Source organism: Ceratotherium simum, chromosome 28 (genome assembly GCF_057802395.1).
Source record: "Ceratotherium simum simum isolate JZ-2026a chromosome 28, ASM5780239v1, whole genome shotgun sequence".
NCBI lineage: Eukaryota > Metazoa > Chordata > Mammalia > Perissodactyla > Rhinocerotidae > Ceratotherium > Ceratotherium simum.
In genome coordinates, this window is record NC_141927.1 from 40,921,678 (window position 1) to 40,935,776 (window position 14,099).

A 14,099-nucleotide genomic window follows, 5' to 3' on the forward strand; every position below is an offset into this window, starting at 1 on the left:
AATCCCTTTTATTTTTTTCTTATCATCATGTATTGCCCAGGAGTTCTTACTCTACCTGAAATCTTTACCAGGAATTATAAACACCTCAGCAAACATTTTCTGAGGAAACTCTCCTTCATGTAGAGTAATTGACCAAGTGAGCAGAAGATTAGTCAACTCACTAAGTATAAGCTACAATTTTTACTATGTACCATGAATTGTTGTTGCTGTGGAGTAAACTCAAGAACCAAATGTTGGGTCCTCTTTCTTAACTGTAAAGCGATGTATCAATTTGGGTAGGCTAAATTGCTGTAGCAAATGATCTCAAATTGTGTAATGGCTCAAATACAGCTCAAATAAACAGAGGCTTATTTCTTGCTTATCCAGTTGTCCAAAGCAGATATTCCTGGTGAGCAGGTTGCTTTCTTCTATGCTGAAACATGGCAGCCTCTTTCCATTTTGTGGCTTCATCATCCCCAGGAACATCTTAATTTCTCTGTATCTGGCTTGTAAAAGGAAAGAGAGCATAGAGCGGGGGACAATGGTTCTTAAAAAGCTTGTCCTGGAAGTGGCACATGTTCCTTCCACTCACATTCCATTGACAAGAAATCTAGCTCCAAGTGGGGCAGAGAAACTGTCTCTGGATATTCCCAGCAACAACTCTATACCATGGAGGAGAAGAGGGATTTTGATTGAAAAAATGATGTCTGTGGTGCACCAGATAATCTTTTCATCCATTTCCTGTTGAGCCTGTGTGAGTGAGGTTTCTTTTTTGGGTCTTCAGATGCTCTCAGATACATTGGTTTTAATATAAACTTGCTATCTTCATTAATGGTAATTTTAAATGTCAATATTTCTGCATATTTTCTAGAAAAAGCTTTGTTGTTAGTGCCATTAAGTCAACTCTGACTCCTAGCAACCCTCTGTACAGCAGAGTGGAACCCTGCCCAGTCTTTTGCACCATCTTCTCACCTTCCAGCACTATATCAGACAGTGCTACGCTGATATTTATAGGATTTTCATGGCCGATGTTTTCAGAAGTGGGTGTCCAGGTCCTTCTCCCTGGTCTATGTTAGTCAGGAAGCTCCGCTGAAACCTGTCCACCATGGGTGACCCTGCTGGTATTTGAAATATCGATGAAATAGCTTCAGCATCACAGCAACACACAACTGCCACAGTGTGACAGCTGACAGACGGAGGGTGTGGTTCCCTGACCAGGAAAGGAACCTGGGCCTTGGCAGTGAGAGTGCTGGGTCTTAACCACTAGACCACCAGGGCTGGCTAGAAAGAGCTACTGCTGTTTTTTATTGAAACTTATCTCGTATGTTGTTATTGTTCTATTATCTAAGAACCAAATTAAACCTGTCAATCCTAATGAAATAGGAAGATTAGTTAGAATCAATACGCTGACTTCTGATAAAGAAGCCACAGAGACATACATCCAGTATGATACTTGTATGATATATAGGTGTGTTGGTTTCCTATTGCTGCTGTAACAAATTACCATAAACTTAATGTCTTTAAACAAGACAATTGTTGTAAGCTCTGCTTCTGTTGTTATATTCCTCTGACCCTCCTATTTCTCTCTTATAAGAACCCTTGGGATTCCATTGTGCCCACTGAGATAACCTAGGATAATCTTCCCACCTCAGGATCCTTGACTTAATTGCATCTTCAAAGTCCCTTTTGCCATATAAAGTAACATATTCATAGAGCAACATAAAAATCTTGTAATCCAGGGATTAGAATGTGGATATTTTGGGGAAACCAGTATTTGGTTTACCATAATAGATAAATAATGTACAACCTTTTGTCAGGAAAAAGCAATACAACAATGAGATGAATTTTTGGTTGCTTTTCAGAAGACAGTTTGCTCATTAGACTCTGTCACATAGTCACAAAATGCTGATTCTGGAAGGAACTATAGAGATTATCTCATCCATGACTTATACTTCATGAAAAATGCAGATCCCCTAAAAAATTGAGAGACTTTTGGTGGCGGTCATTCAGGTCATCAGAGGCAGAGCTTTGGGACCTTCTGGGGATTTTAAGATAAAGGAAGAGATAAGGTACCTTGTTCCTTTCTTGGAACTCTATTTAAGACTTTTTTTAAAAAAGTAATACTAAAACTCTAAGATGACGAAATATTCCCAAGTCTACTTCTTTTTTTTTTTTCTCCTTTTTTTTTCCCTTTTTCTTCCCAAAGCCTCAGTAGATAGTTGTATGTCATAGTTGCACATCCTTCTAGTTGCTGTATGTGGGACGCCGCCTCAGCGTGGCTGGACAAGCGGTGTGTCGGTGCGCGCCTGGGATCCGAACCCGGGCCGCCAGTAGCAGAGCGCGCACACTTAACCGCCAAGCCACAGGGCCGGCCCCCCCAAGTCTACTTCTGATAGCAAAGAAGTGATGTTTTAGTCCGTTATGGACCTCAGACCTCAATAACTATAAATAAAAGAACTATTTCTCCTGACTGTTCTGTAAGTTGCTCTTTTTTAAATCATCAAGGAGACAGACCTCATATTTGAGAGAAAATTTTTTATGATGAGTCTTATCAATTGTCAAGTAGTTTTATTGTTGGCTAGAAAGGGAGTGAATAGTAGAAACACTGGAAATTCTCACTTCTCATAATCAGCCCTTTGTTTTTTCCTCTGACCCCTTTCCCTGTGTTCTCCAGTACTGTGGCCGTGGGCCGCATGTGGCCACTGAGCACTCGATACGTGGCTAGTTCAATTGAAATGCTCTGTGAGTGTGAAATACACACCAGATTTCCAAGACTCTGTGCAGGAAAAAAATGTAAAATATCTCACTAATTTTTTTATATTGATTGCATATTGAAATGATAATGTTTTAGATATATCAGGTTAAATAAAATATTTTGTTCAAGTTAATTTCACCTGTTTGCATTTTAGTCATTTTAATGAAATTACTAGAAAATTTTAAGTTATATGTGTGATTTTCCTTATATTTCTACTGGACAGCACTACCCTAAACTTTTCCCCAAAACTAATGATGGTGTGATTTGAGCCTGAACACCTCTCCCTTATCCTAGTCAGAATGAATAAAAGTGGTAGAGCCAGATTTCTTAGAACTGGCTTGGTAAAAATTAAATATTTCTTATTTAAACTTATATTCACAAACTAGTAAGCTCATCATGACTTGATGAGTGATTGTAATACCATGTTACTGTAATATAGTAAAACCTTGATAATTCTGGAGGAAAATTACAATTAGTACCTGAATTAAAGAATATTTTAAAAGAAATGCACGTTTGCTGCTGGGAATGTATACTAACTCAAGCTAAGCAAAGCACTGCTTAGTAAAATAAGCCACACAGAGTAACAGAAAGAGCGTGGCTTTTAGGATCTTAGTAGCTTCAACATTGAATTCAAGTCCCTATTTTAGCTGAATGACTTTAGGCAGTTCAGCTAACTTCTCTGAAACCCATCTCTTAAATGCAATTAATAATATCTACCTAGTAGGGTTTATCATAAGGATTAGATGAAATAATGTAAGATAAGTTTCTGGTATATGTAAAGTTTCCTGGGAAGCATACTCTGAGTCCAAGATGAACTTGTAGGAAGTTTATTAGAGAGAGGTCCCCAGATCATGCCAGGGAGGGTGGGGGCTGAGGGAGTGCTGTAGAGGAGAGAGGAAAAGGAGTTGTACTGTGATGCAGTCTCACCCAAGGCCTCAGCTGACCCTTGTGGAGCTCTGAAACTGAGAGGTGAAGGGGCCAGGCAGCTGTTGACTCATCATTGGATGGAAGCCATCCCTCACTAGGGGCAGTGAACTTGGCCCAGGCTGCTGCTTCAGCTCAGGACAATTCTCAGGGAGGGCTAACAGGTGAGGCGGGATATATCCTTCTTCCTGAAGGGCATCTGGGCAGCCAGCACAGGGTCCACCCAGAAATATTCCTTACCCTTTCCCTCCTGTTACAAAGCTTGCTTCACAATAGGAAAATATGCTATTGTGTTGTATGAAGTCACCATAATTAATTTAGCCATTTGAACTGTTTCCCATGCTTTCCTGTTACAAACAATGACATTTTTGAACTTGTCTCCTGGAGCATATGTGTAAGAGTTTTTCTAGATTATAGTCCTGAGAGAAGAGGTGCCAGGTCATAAGGTACACAAATTCACTTTTACAAGATCATGCCAAGTTGTTTTCCAGAGTGTTTATGTGGAGGAAGAGCAAAACAGGTAGGATAGGACCCCAGGAATTTTTAATGGTGATGGTCATATTCTATTTCACATATTGGGAATGGGGGTTTGAAGGGTGTTTTTTTTTGTTATTATGTTTAATATCTTGCATAAACATTACATGTATTATTTTGTGTGTATCAATTATAACATAATAAAAATGCCCCATAAAAAGGACTAGATAGAAGTTGTCCGTAGTTCTATGGAATCCCTCAGGGGTCTTCTGAAGAACGTGGAAAAAGTCTGATAGTCTGTTTCTGAAGTATTTGATATCTGACCAGTTGTGTTTCTCACATATTGTGACAGGAGGGATGAGAGATGCTGTTGTCCTGGGGCTCGTACCTCACGCTTGCACTGTGCTGTCTGCAGGGCTCCTCGGGGCTGTCGGGTATCAGTGCTGCTGCGTCTTCAGCTTCCTTTCAGAGATACTAAGATTTAATTTAGATTGTCAGCCTTTACCTCGTCAGCCCAAGCTGGGGTCTCAGTATCACTGTAATATTAGCTCTCACCAGCCCTTTGTTGTTGCTGTTCTTTGTAAAGAGGCTTTTCTCTTTTGCTGGAGATCTTTAGTCTTCTTAGGGGTAGTTTTATCTCTGGAGAATTTGAGAATTGCACAGCCTGGCTCAGGTCCCTTTTTTTTTTTTGGTGAGGAAAGTTAGCCCTGAGCTAACATCCGTTGCCAAGCCTCCTCTTTTTGCTGAGGAAGATTGGCCCTGGGCTAACATCCTTGCCCATCTTCCTCTACTTTATGTGGGATGCTGCCACAGCATGGCTTGATGAGTGATGCGTTGGGTCTGTGCCCAGGATCCGAATCTGTGAACCCTGGGCCGCCGAAGCGGAGCATGTAAACTTAGCCGCTGTGCCACCAGGCCGGCCCCTCAGGTCCCTTTTTAATGCTATTTGTCTTAGATTCTCTGTTTCCATTTATTGATTCCTCTTACATAAGAATACGTATTGGATTGTTTTTCATATCTAAGAGTTAGTAATATGTATTGGGGGATGCTATAAATTTCTCCCACACACTTGGCCAGCTCTAAGGATCCCTTGAACAAGCACTGCTAACTTGAAAACCACTTCATTTATCACAATAACTTTAACTTACTATCTAAGTAAGAAGTGAAGGAAGCTCTCATCTAGAAAAGTAACCTCACTTTTTAATTTGTTAATTCGGGTTCTGTAGAATGTTTTCTCCAGAGACTTGGGACCACTGTAGTGGTGGAGACAGACCATCAGAGATGGCTGGGGGTTGGGGGTATGGTGGGACCGGTGGGTAGGTGTGTAAGGCACAGGGAACGGCATGTTTTATTGATGATTATTTACTATGTGGTGGTTCAGGCATAAACAGTACCAGGATCTTCTAAATCTTTGTTACTGAAACAAAGGTCTGGCTTGGTTACTTTATTGTTTCATGAAACTTGGGCAGGAGTACTTTCAGATCTCAAAATCACAAGTCTTCCAGAGCATCAGGATCTAGCTTTACTACCCAATGATCACAAATCCGTCACTTACATCTCAGGTGCTCTGTTAAGTTCCTCACCTGTGTTTCCTCTTCACCATCTCCCACAGTGTCATTTGTGAGAGTCAAGATTCTTGGCTACACAAATAATGGAAACTGACCCTCCATAACTTAAGGGTGAAAGGAATGTATTGGAAGGTCATCAGGTAGCTCACAAAATGGAGGGGGAGGCTATTTGAGTCATAGTAGGAATATAGGCTCCAACCAAGGCAGGCTAACAGCAGAGGAAATGCCAAGTTGCGTCCATGGGAAAGGTATGGTTAGGGCCCTGCAGCTGCCACCACTGCTGTAACAGGGATGCTCCATCACTGACCCTGTGTCTTTATGTCACTCCCTTGAGAGCGTCAAGTGGCCAAGCTTAGTCACGTGGCCTTTGCTGCCAGCTTACAGGGACAGGGACTATCCCTCCCCCAACCTCTGGCACACAGTGGGGGTTTCCCCTAAGGTAGGAAGTTGTTCTTGATGAGTAGCCTCAAATCAGCATATGTCCATTGAGTCATGTTTCCCTGTTTTTTATTGAGATTTAGAAAATGTAAGTAACTTTCCCAAAGTTATACATCCAGTCAGTGACAAAGCCGAGATGTGACCACAGGTCTGTTTGGTTCATAGTCATTGTATTTTACCACCACCTTAAGTGCTATTAACCTCATAGAAGCCACAGTTATGGTCTTGGCCACATTGAAATTTGGATAAGGCAGAGAGTATTAAATAGAAATCTGTTGGTTTTGTTTAGTTGGTTGGTTTTTTTGAAGGTTGCACATTTCCAGCTAGTCTGGTTCCATGGAAACCCTACAGATGTTGTTAAGGGCTCATTTGGGGGGTAGCAGTAATATAACCAGCAGGTTGGGAGAAATGTGTTTGAAACAGCCCTGTCTCCTCCAAACTTCAAAAAGCCTGGCTCAGTTTGAGAAGTTAATCATCTGATACCCTGTGACATGTGTAGTCTAGCCTTTACCTATTTCAGAATGGACTAGACTTCTGAATTTGCTCCAAGATTTTTCTAAACCCTTCAAGAGTTTACTTGAGGGTGAGCTGGTGCCAGTCCAAACTCCCACCTTGACCATCTTCCCTGGAAATGGCCTTGGGAAGCCCAGAACACAGCGCTGGTATTACAGGAATTGTATTGTTCCTAACTCTCTGTGCTCCATTCTTTTCTTTGATTGGAATTTTGGGGAGACCTTGCTGAGTGAGAAGTTAAAATAATATCTATGTAGTGTGGGCAGTTTGCTTTACTGTCCTTTTGAAAATGAAAGCCGAGGATAAGTTTGGAAAAAGAAAATGTCCCCAAATAAACAGTTTTTGCAGCTCTTTTTGTGACTGACATAACCAGTGCTACTGCTCTTATGCTACAGTTGCTTAGACTGTTTCCTCTCTTTCCTCTTCATCCTTCAGATCCCATCTCAGCGTCACTTCCTGCTTTCCTCAGGGAAGGCTTCCTAGACTTCTTAAGACCAGGTCAGAACCTGTTGGAGCTTCTCAGAGTACCTCGTGCTGCCCCTCATAGCAGTGGCACAGTTACTATTTTACATTTGCTTGTGGGATTATTTGATTATTTACTAATTAATGATTCTTTGATTCCTGTCTATCTCAATGTAAGCTCAATGGGAGCAGGCATCTGTCTCGTGTTGTTTAATATTCTGTTCCTAGTGCCTAACAGTGAATGAGGGAAATGGCAGCGGTGACAGAATGAGACAGGTGTCCTGTCCTTGGCACTGCAGAGTTTACGGGTGCTCTTATGGAGCACCAGGTGGCGACCATTTATGGTGAGATTAAATATGACTTGAAATTAGTAAGGACTGATAGAAACTGGTAAGTAAGTGTCCCAAACTACCAAGCAAACTGATCAAAGAAATGGAAAATGAAATTTTGTGGTTTCAGAGGACTTTCTGGTAAGTGAAAGTAGGGCTTTCTACGTACAAATCATCTTCTTTGGGAAAAAATGCAAGTTAGATCATGGACTTTGGTTGGTGTTGTTTCTTACTCAGAGAATGGTTTGTCTTTGGTGTGAATCTCCTCAAGGGTGGCGACCTTTGACTGTTTTGTTTCCTCCTGGACACTGTGCCCGGCGTGCGTCAGACACTTAGGGAACACTTGTTGAATTGACACCAAATGTTACCAAGAGATTGTTATGGGTGGGCTTATTGTATTAGCTTCTGGAACAGAATATTTTCTCAGCACTTACCATCCCCTCTGTAATTACTGATTTACTAACTGGAAGAACAGCTTTTGGGGCTCTGAAATGATACTGTTTCTGTATTTGTATTTTGTATGTATTTTCGAGTAGGATGAAGAATACCTTCTTGACGCACAGAAAGAAGAATTTATGGTTTCTCAAGTATACATGACAGATTTTTCTACCCCTCCAGAGGGCCTAGTAACTTTAAGACAAGATTTTGTTTCTTTTTCATGTGGTAGTTTGAAAAGGTCTGAGCTGAACGTGACAATGTCAGTTAAACAGAATTATGTCTTACGAACACACAGATGCAGTCTTCATTCTGTATTTCCTGTACTTCTAAATAGGAAATCTGAGATATGCCCCTTGTCTAAACATCTTACATGACTAGATTTGGTTTATGAGGGGAAAATGATGTTTTTTTCAAGTTTGAAACTATTTCACGCTTACAGGGTGTTTTTTTTCCCCTCAAGAATGTTATTTAATTTTAAATGTAAGAAGGTTCTATTTAAAGATTTTTTCCTCATCCTTTTGCTTTGTATGTTTGAGGAACAGATGGAACTAAAGTGTGTGATAGTACAGGCAAGCCTGGGGATGCTAGAGCGAGGTAGCATGTCCTCATAGGTTGACAATTAAAGGTTTTGACTTCCAACTGAAGACAGTGAGTGTTCATTAAAATTGGGCTTAATTTAAATTCTATATAATGACTTATGAACCAAAGAAATTCGTAGCCCTATTGCTAGACAAAACTTTTCACTTTTTGTCCAGCTGAGATGGCTAAAGATAAGCATTATCAGACCTCTACGGAAACTGTCAGTGGACAAAGGCAAGAGGCTGTGAAACTTGCTCATTAGGCTGGGATTGAAGCATAAAGGGACCAGAGAGCAGGTCCAGTGTCTTTTCTGGGAGAAATTGTCTGCATCCTATTTTGGAAAGTAGTCTGTGAGGTGTGTCCAATCTATTAAAGTGGTAGATTGGTGACACATGGCCACAGGGTTCCAGTTCAGACTCATAACACAGATGTCAGGCTGGGGAGCCTACCTGAGGTCTGTGGGGCTGGGCTACCTGGGGATCAGGATCTAGTCCGGGGGTGTAGAGCACTAGGAGAATCCAGGCTGCCACGATCTGCTGGGGTCAAAATGGGTCCCCAGACTAGAAAAGTATCAGCTGAGAAAGTCTGGAAGAAGGCAGGAAAAATAAAGCAAGGATATGTTTTTATCTAATTCATCTATTTTTATTATGTAAAATCATTTGTTGTTTTTATTTACTCTCAATGACTATAGTAGAGTAGATACTGTTCTCTAGAGGGTTAACTCTTTTGCAGTCATGTCGCTGTATGGAAAGGACTAGTACCCAGAGAATGGAAGGATACATCCATACCTCACTCCTGCACGTCAGGGACAGAAGCTGTCACATATTTTTTTGGATCCCAAGACTGTTCCTAAGCTATTGGTGGAGCTGATTTTTCAAGTCTGCAGCTATTATATGAGTGGCTGGCCTTCACTTCACTTCTGAATGAGTCTCCCCATATTGAATTTTCCATTTCGAGGTAACCATTTAAAGCCTTATTGCAGTCTGAAAAGATGTGTGGCCATGAATGTTTAGCTTTCAAGAAGCAAATAGCATAGGAGAAAAACAATGTCTATTGGAAGTTAGGAAACCTGGGCACAAGTCTCAGTTCTGTCACTGATTAGTTGTGAGATCCTGGACAAGTCACTTCATGTTTCTGAGTCTCAGGAAACTTCATCTATAAAATGAAGAGATTGAAGGTGATTCTTTTCTAATGTCCTTCTAACTCTACCAATGAGGTTAAGTCTAGATGGGTCACCTAGAAAAGAAATCACTCACTGACGCCTTTATGACAGTAGCACCAACTCTTGACGATGTTGGGCCGTGTGACAATCATGGCCAGAAAGCCTCAGCGAGCCCCTGACCTGTGTCTCCCTGGTCAGCAGTCTGTCCCTTGACTCTGTTTCCCACAAGCCGGTGTGATCTAAAGAACCCAGGGAGAGCCACGAGAGCTTTGTACATTAAGTGACTGGTGCATCCACCATTCTGTTCTGAAAAAAACGGAAGCTGGTTTTTCTCGCCACCTCACGCCTCTCTCTCCTCCCCAGCGCTCCCTGTGTTGTGTTAATTGCACCTCTGGACAGTTGTGTTTAGAATTCGTTACCACTTGGGCTTCTCTCCAGAGTTCATAACTCAATCTTCAGCTTTTCCTGCTAATGGTTCCATGACATTTTCTTAGAAAGGAAGGAAGCATCTGTCTAGATACCGTTGATGTTCTCCTGTCTATTTCATTTGGGGTTTGCAGCTCTTCAGTTCATTGGTATCCCAAAGGTATTCACCATTATAATTATGGCAATAGAATTTCCTGTTTTTTCTACCCCCACCCCCAACTGAATGTGAGCTGCCTAAAGTTAGGGGCCTTATTGTACAGGTGTTGTATATATCCCCAGCACCTGGAACCTAGTAGGCACACATGAACAATGTATTAAATTGAATTAATTTCTCTGGGACTCTGCCTCTTGAGAGATTTAGAGCGTTTTTCTGTTGACCATGAACTGGGACACTTGTTGGAAGCCTTTTTAGGGCATATGTACTAAACTGTCTTCAGTCAGAGAAAGCATCAGAAGATCAAGTACCGATTCCCAGCCTTCCAGTTAATTTAATTTGCATAATTAAATTTCTCCTACAATTTCTATTTTATATGGAAGTCACCTTATTTTCGGCTAAAGCTTTATGGAAAGTTATTTTGTACTTTTAACCAGCTGCTGCTCTCCAGGAGGCCTATCTTTATTTTACGGTAAGGGGGCTTTCTATGTGCAGGCTGGCTAACGGCTAAAAACGATCAAGCCCTTCCAGAGCAGGATGGAGTAGGACGGGGCCGTCCAATATGTCTTTGAAGGGAATATTTCATACTGAATCTATTTGTGAACCCCGTATGTACCTAACACTATGACTGTGGGTGATTTGAAGTAAACGTAGGAGGAGGAAAATAAGACTTGTTCAGAAAACCATATTGTTTAAATGTTATTTAAGATCTGGTATATTGCAGGCATAGTCACTGCATCTTTATTTATGGTAGTAAAGATTGTAATCTAAATGTCCAATAATAAGACCTTGATAACATATGATAAATCTATGCACTGGAATACTATGCAGCTATTAACAAGAGTGAGGTAGCTTTATGTGTGCTGATGTAGAATGATCGTGATGATAAGGCAGAAAAGCAAGAAACAAAGAATATAGATTATGCTGTCATTTATAGCCCATAAGAAGAGAAAGGACACACATACAGTGTGCATGGATGGATTCTCTCTTGAAGGAGCCTTAAGAAACTGGTAGTAGTGCTTGTAGCAGTGCTTGTTTCTGGGCAGAGGGACTGGGAAACTGATGTGGGAAGGAAATTTAATTTCACTCCATGCTGTTTTGTACCATTAGGAAAGAAATTCATTGTGTATTAACCTTATTCATTTTTCAGAAAAATTATGCTGAATTTTCTTAAAAAGAAGGTTAATGACGTGAAATACAGTAGAGAAGGGAAGCTTCCTGTACATTTGGGAGTTTGTTTATTTGACAAATAGTCATTGAGCTCCTGCTGTCCACCAGATACTGGTGTAGGCTCTGTGGTGCAGATGGCTTCAGACAGCAGTGCGTGCCAGGAAGACGAGGGAGCAGTTCTGATGGAGAAGGACCGGGTCAGGTGGAGGGTGGGGGCTATTTTAGGAGGGCTGGCCAGAGAAAGCCCCTTGGAAAAGGTGACATTCGAGCTGAACCCTGAATGATGAGAAGCTAGCTATATGGAGGACTGGAATAGAGCAGCAGGGTTCCAGGCAGGAGGACAGCACATGGGGAGTAATTCTGGAAAGCTCCAGAAGGGAGGCGAGCTCGTGTTTCACGTGCAGGTTGAGTGGAAGCTACAGTCCAATATATTAACAGGGAATGAAGAGAAAGGCCTGACTGAAAGAGACAGTGGTATTGGGAAGTAGTGGGGATCAAGTTGAGGTTGGTAGGATGAGGCCAGAGCACCAAGGGGCCCTGAGTGCTAGGTGTCCTGCCAGCTTCTTCACACACCTCTTGAGGACATACTCAGGTATGTTATAGGCATCCTCTGTTGTTAATTCTTAGACTACTGGAGGCATCGTGTGGTTGCCTTCTCTGTCCAGATATAAGTTTGATTGGAACAGAGAATATAGGGAGGGGCAGAGGAAGCCTTTTCTTTCCCTGACTTGCAGAAAGGTTCATTCCAGGCTTAGAAAGTAAAGGACAACGTAAACAGCCCTAGTCTGCGGAAGACAGTGTGGTTTGTGGCATGGCCTAGAATGAGGATTGGAATGCTGCCTCTGTCATAGCCTTCTGAACTCACTTCTCTCATCTGTCAAGTGGGACTGTAATATTTCCTCAGCCCACCTCATGACATCGTCCAGTTGAGAATCGAAATGAGGTAACACATGTTACTTCTGTAAGGTATAAGGTGTTAAACAGATGAAAATTGTAATTGGTAATGATATTACAGGAATAATAATGCCAGTTGAGCAGTCTTTGCATAAAGAAAACATATTTGGGTAAAGATAGCATATTTCTGCTAAACTGCCCGGAAACCAAGTTGTAGATCAGATTCCATTTCTGTACATGCTAGCACATAGTTTTCATTCTTTTTATGTAAACTTTTTGGTGGAGAAAAGGAAATTAAATTCATCAGGAGATGTATTCTAACTCCTCATTATGGTGACTGGCAAATATCCAAAAGACGTGTTCTTTTGAACCAGTGCTCTGTATTTATAACCACCCTGAGGCAGGATCTCATGTCTCTTACCCAGTACTTTTTGAATTTTTATCTTGGCTCTGCTCTTAGTTTTTTTGTGTGTTCTAACTCAGGCTTACTTGTGTTCAATGGAGATATTTGCCTATAGAATCATCATATGCTTAAGTTAGAATTATGCATATTCTAAATGATAAACTTTATCATAATATTAGAGTACACCACTTTTTATGTCTTTGGAACATGCTTTGTAAAGTATAAAGTCACTACAGAATTTTTTTAAAAATTTACTTTAAAGGACAGTTACTCAGTAGCTTCAAATTACCTGGGAAGAGAGGAAAATTTACCTCAGAGTAGCCAAAATGATGTCATAGACTGTAAACTCAATGTATTCCTAAAGAAGAGGAGAAACCTATTTATTATTTTTAGACAAAAGTCTGCAAAGATTAGTTAATGTCTTCGTTTTGCTCATAGCAGAGTTGAAGCATCAGGTCCTTCTGAGGTAGGAGATGGAGAGGGACGGAGTCTAGAGGAGGGCGGGAGGAAGCCCCTGCTGTACGGGGGAAACAAAACCCCAAGCCCATATACTAGACTCAGTTTGTCATCCTGAGTCATCAAAGAAAAGGTCAGACTTGAGGAGTGGGATTGGTTGAGGCAGCACCCTCTTCCCAAATTGGCATTTTACAGCCTGCTTTTAAATGTTGTTATTTATATCATCACTAAAACCTCTTTTATCTAGAGGCTTATGTGGCTGACCCTCTCTGCCCCTGGGATGCCAGATAAGTGAGGCATTGCAATCCTGAGTATTATACTCCACACTAACTTCATGCATCAGGAACTAACATTATCTGGTCTTCTAATGATCTCCAATTTGTAATTCTTGCTTGGAAGGTTGCATGTGTTCTTGTAATACTGACAGAGCATTTATAGCTCTTGGAAAAGCTTCTTGCTCCTTATTGATCAGAGTTGGCTTTATTGATCTCACTCTAAGCCATATTTAAAGTTAACATGTGCTAACTGACCAATTTTTTTTTAACTTTTCGGTATGATAGGGAGGTAGCATACCATCTTTATTCTGGATTTCTCATGTGAGCTGACACAATTCCTGTTTAAATATCTGGCTGTAGGAGTCTAGGGCCATAAGACACTGAATTCTTCAGAAAGCAATATAATTGGAATGTGTGGCCTGGAACAGGAGAGAGAGGAAAGTAAATGACCATTGTCTGCCTTTGTGGCTCCTTCCTTTTACTAGCCTGTAATTGATGGAGCCTTTTGATGCCCATCGGTAATTTTTTTTCCTTTTGGGAATTTCTCTCTGTTTCCACCCCACATGGTACCTAACAGATTACTCGAGACCTATTTGTGGTATCTCTATTTTGTTGTTGACATTAATGAGCTTGCTTCACAATATCACAAGAGAAATAGTGTTGCTATTTGGAATGTTAATGAATTGCTTGCCTGGCCAGT

General features: G+C 41.1%; 1 protein-coding gene across 7 annotated transcripts in view; it reads left to right on the forward strand.

Annotated features, from left to right (window-relative positions):
• PSD3 (pleckstrin and Sec7 domain containing 3) overlaps nucleotides 1-14,099 on the forward strand; it is a 453,546-nt gene that overhangs the window by 289,387 nt on the left and 150,060 nt on the right. The window lies entirely within an intron of this gene.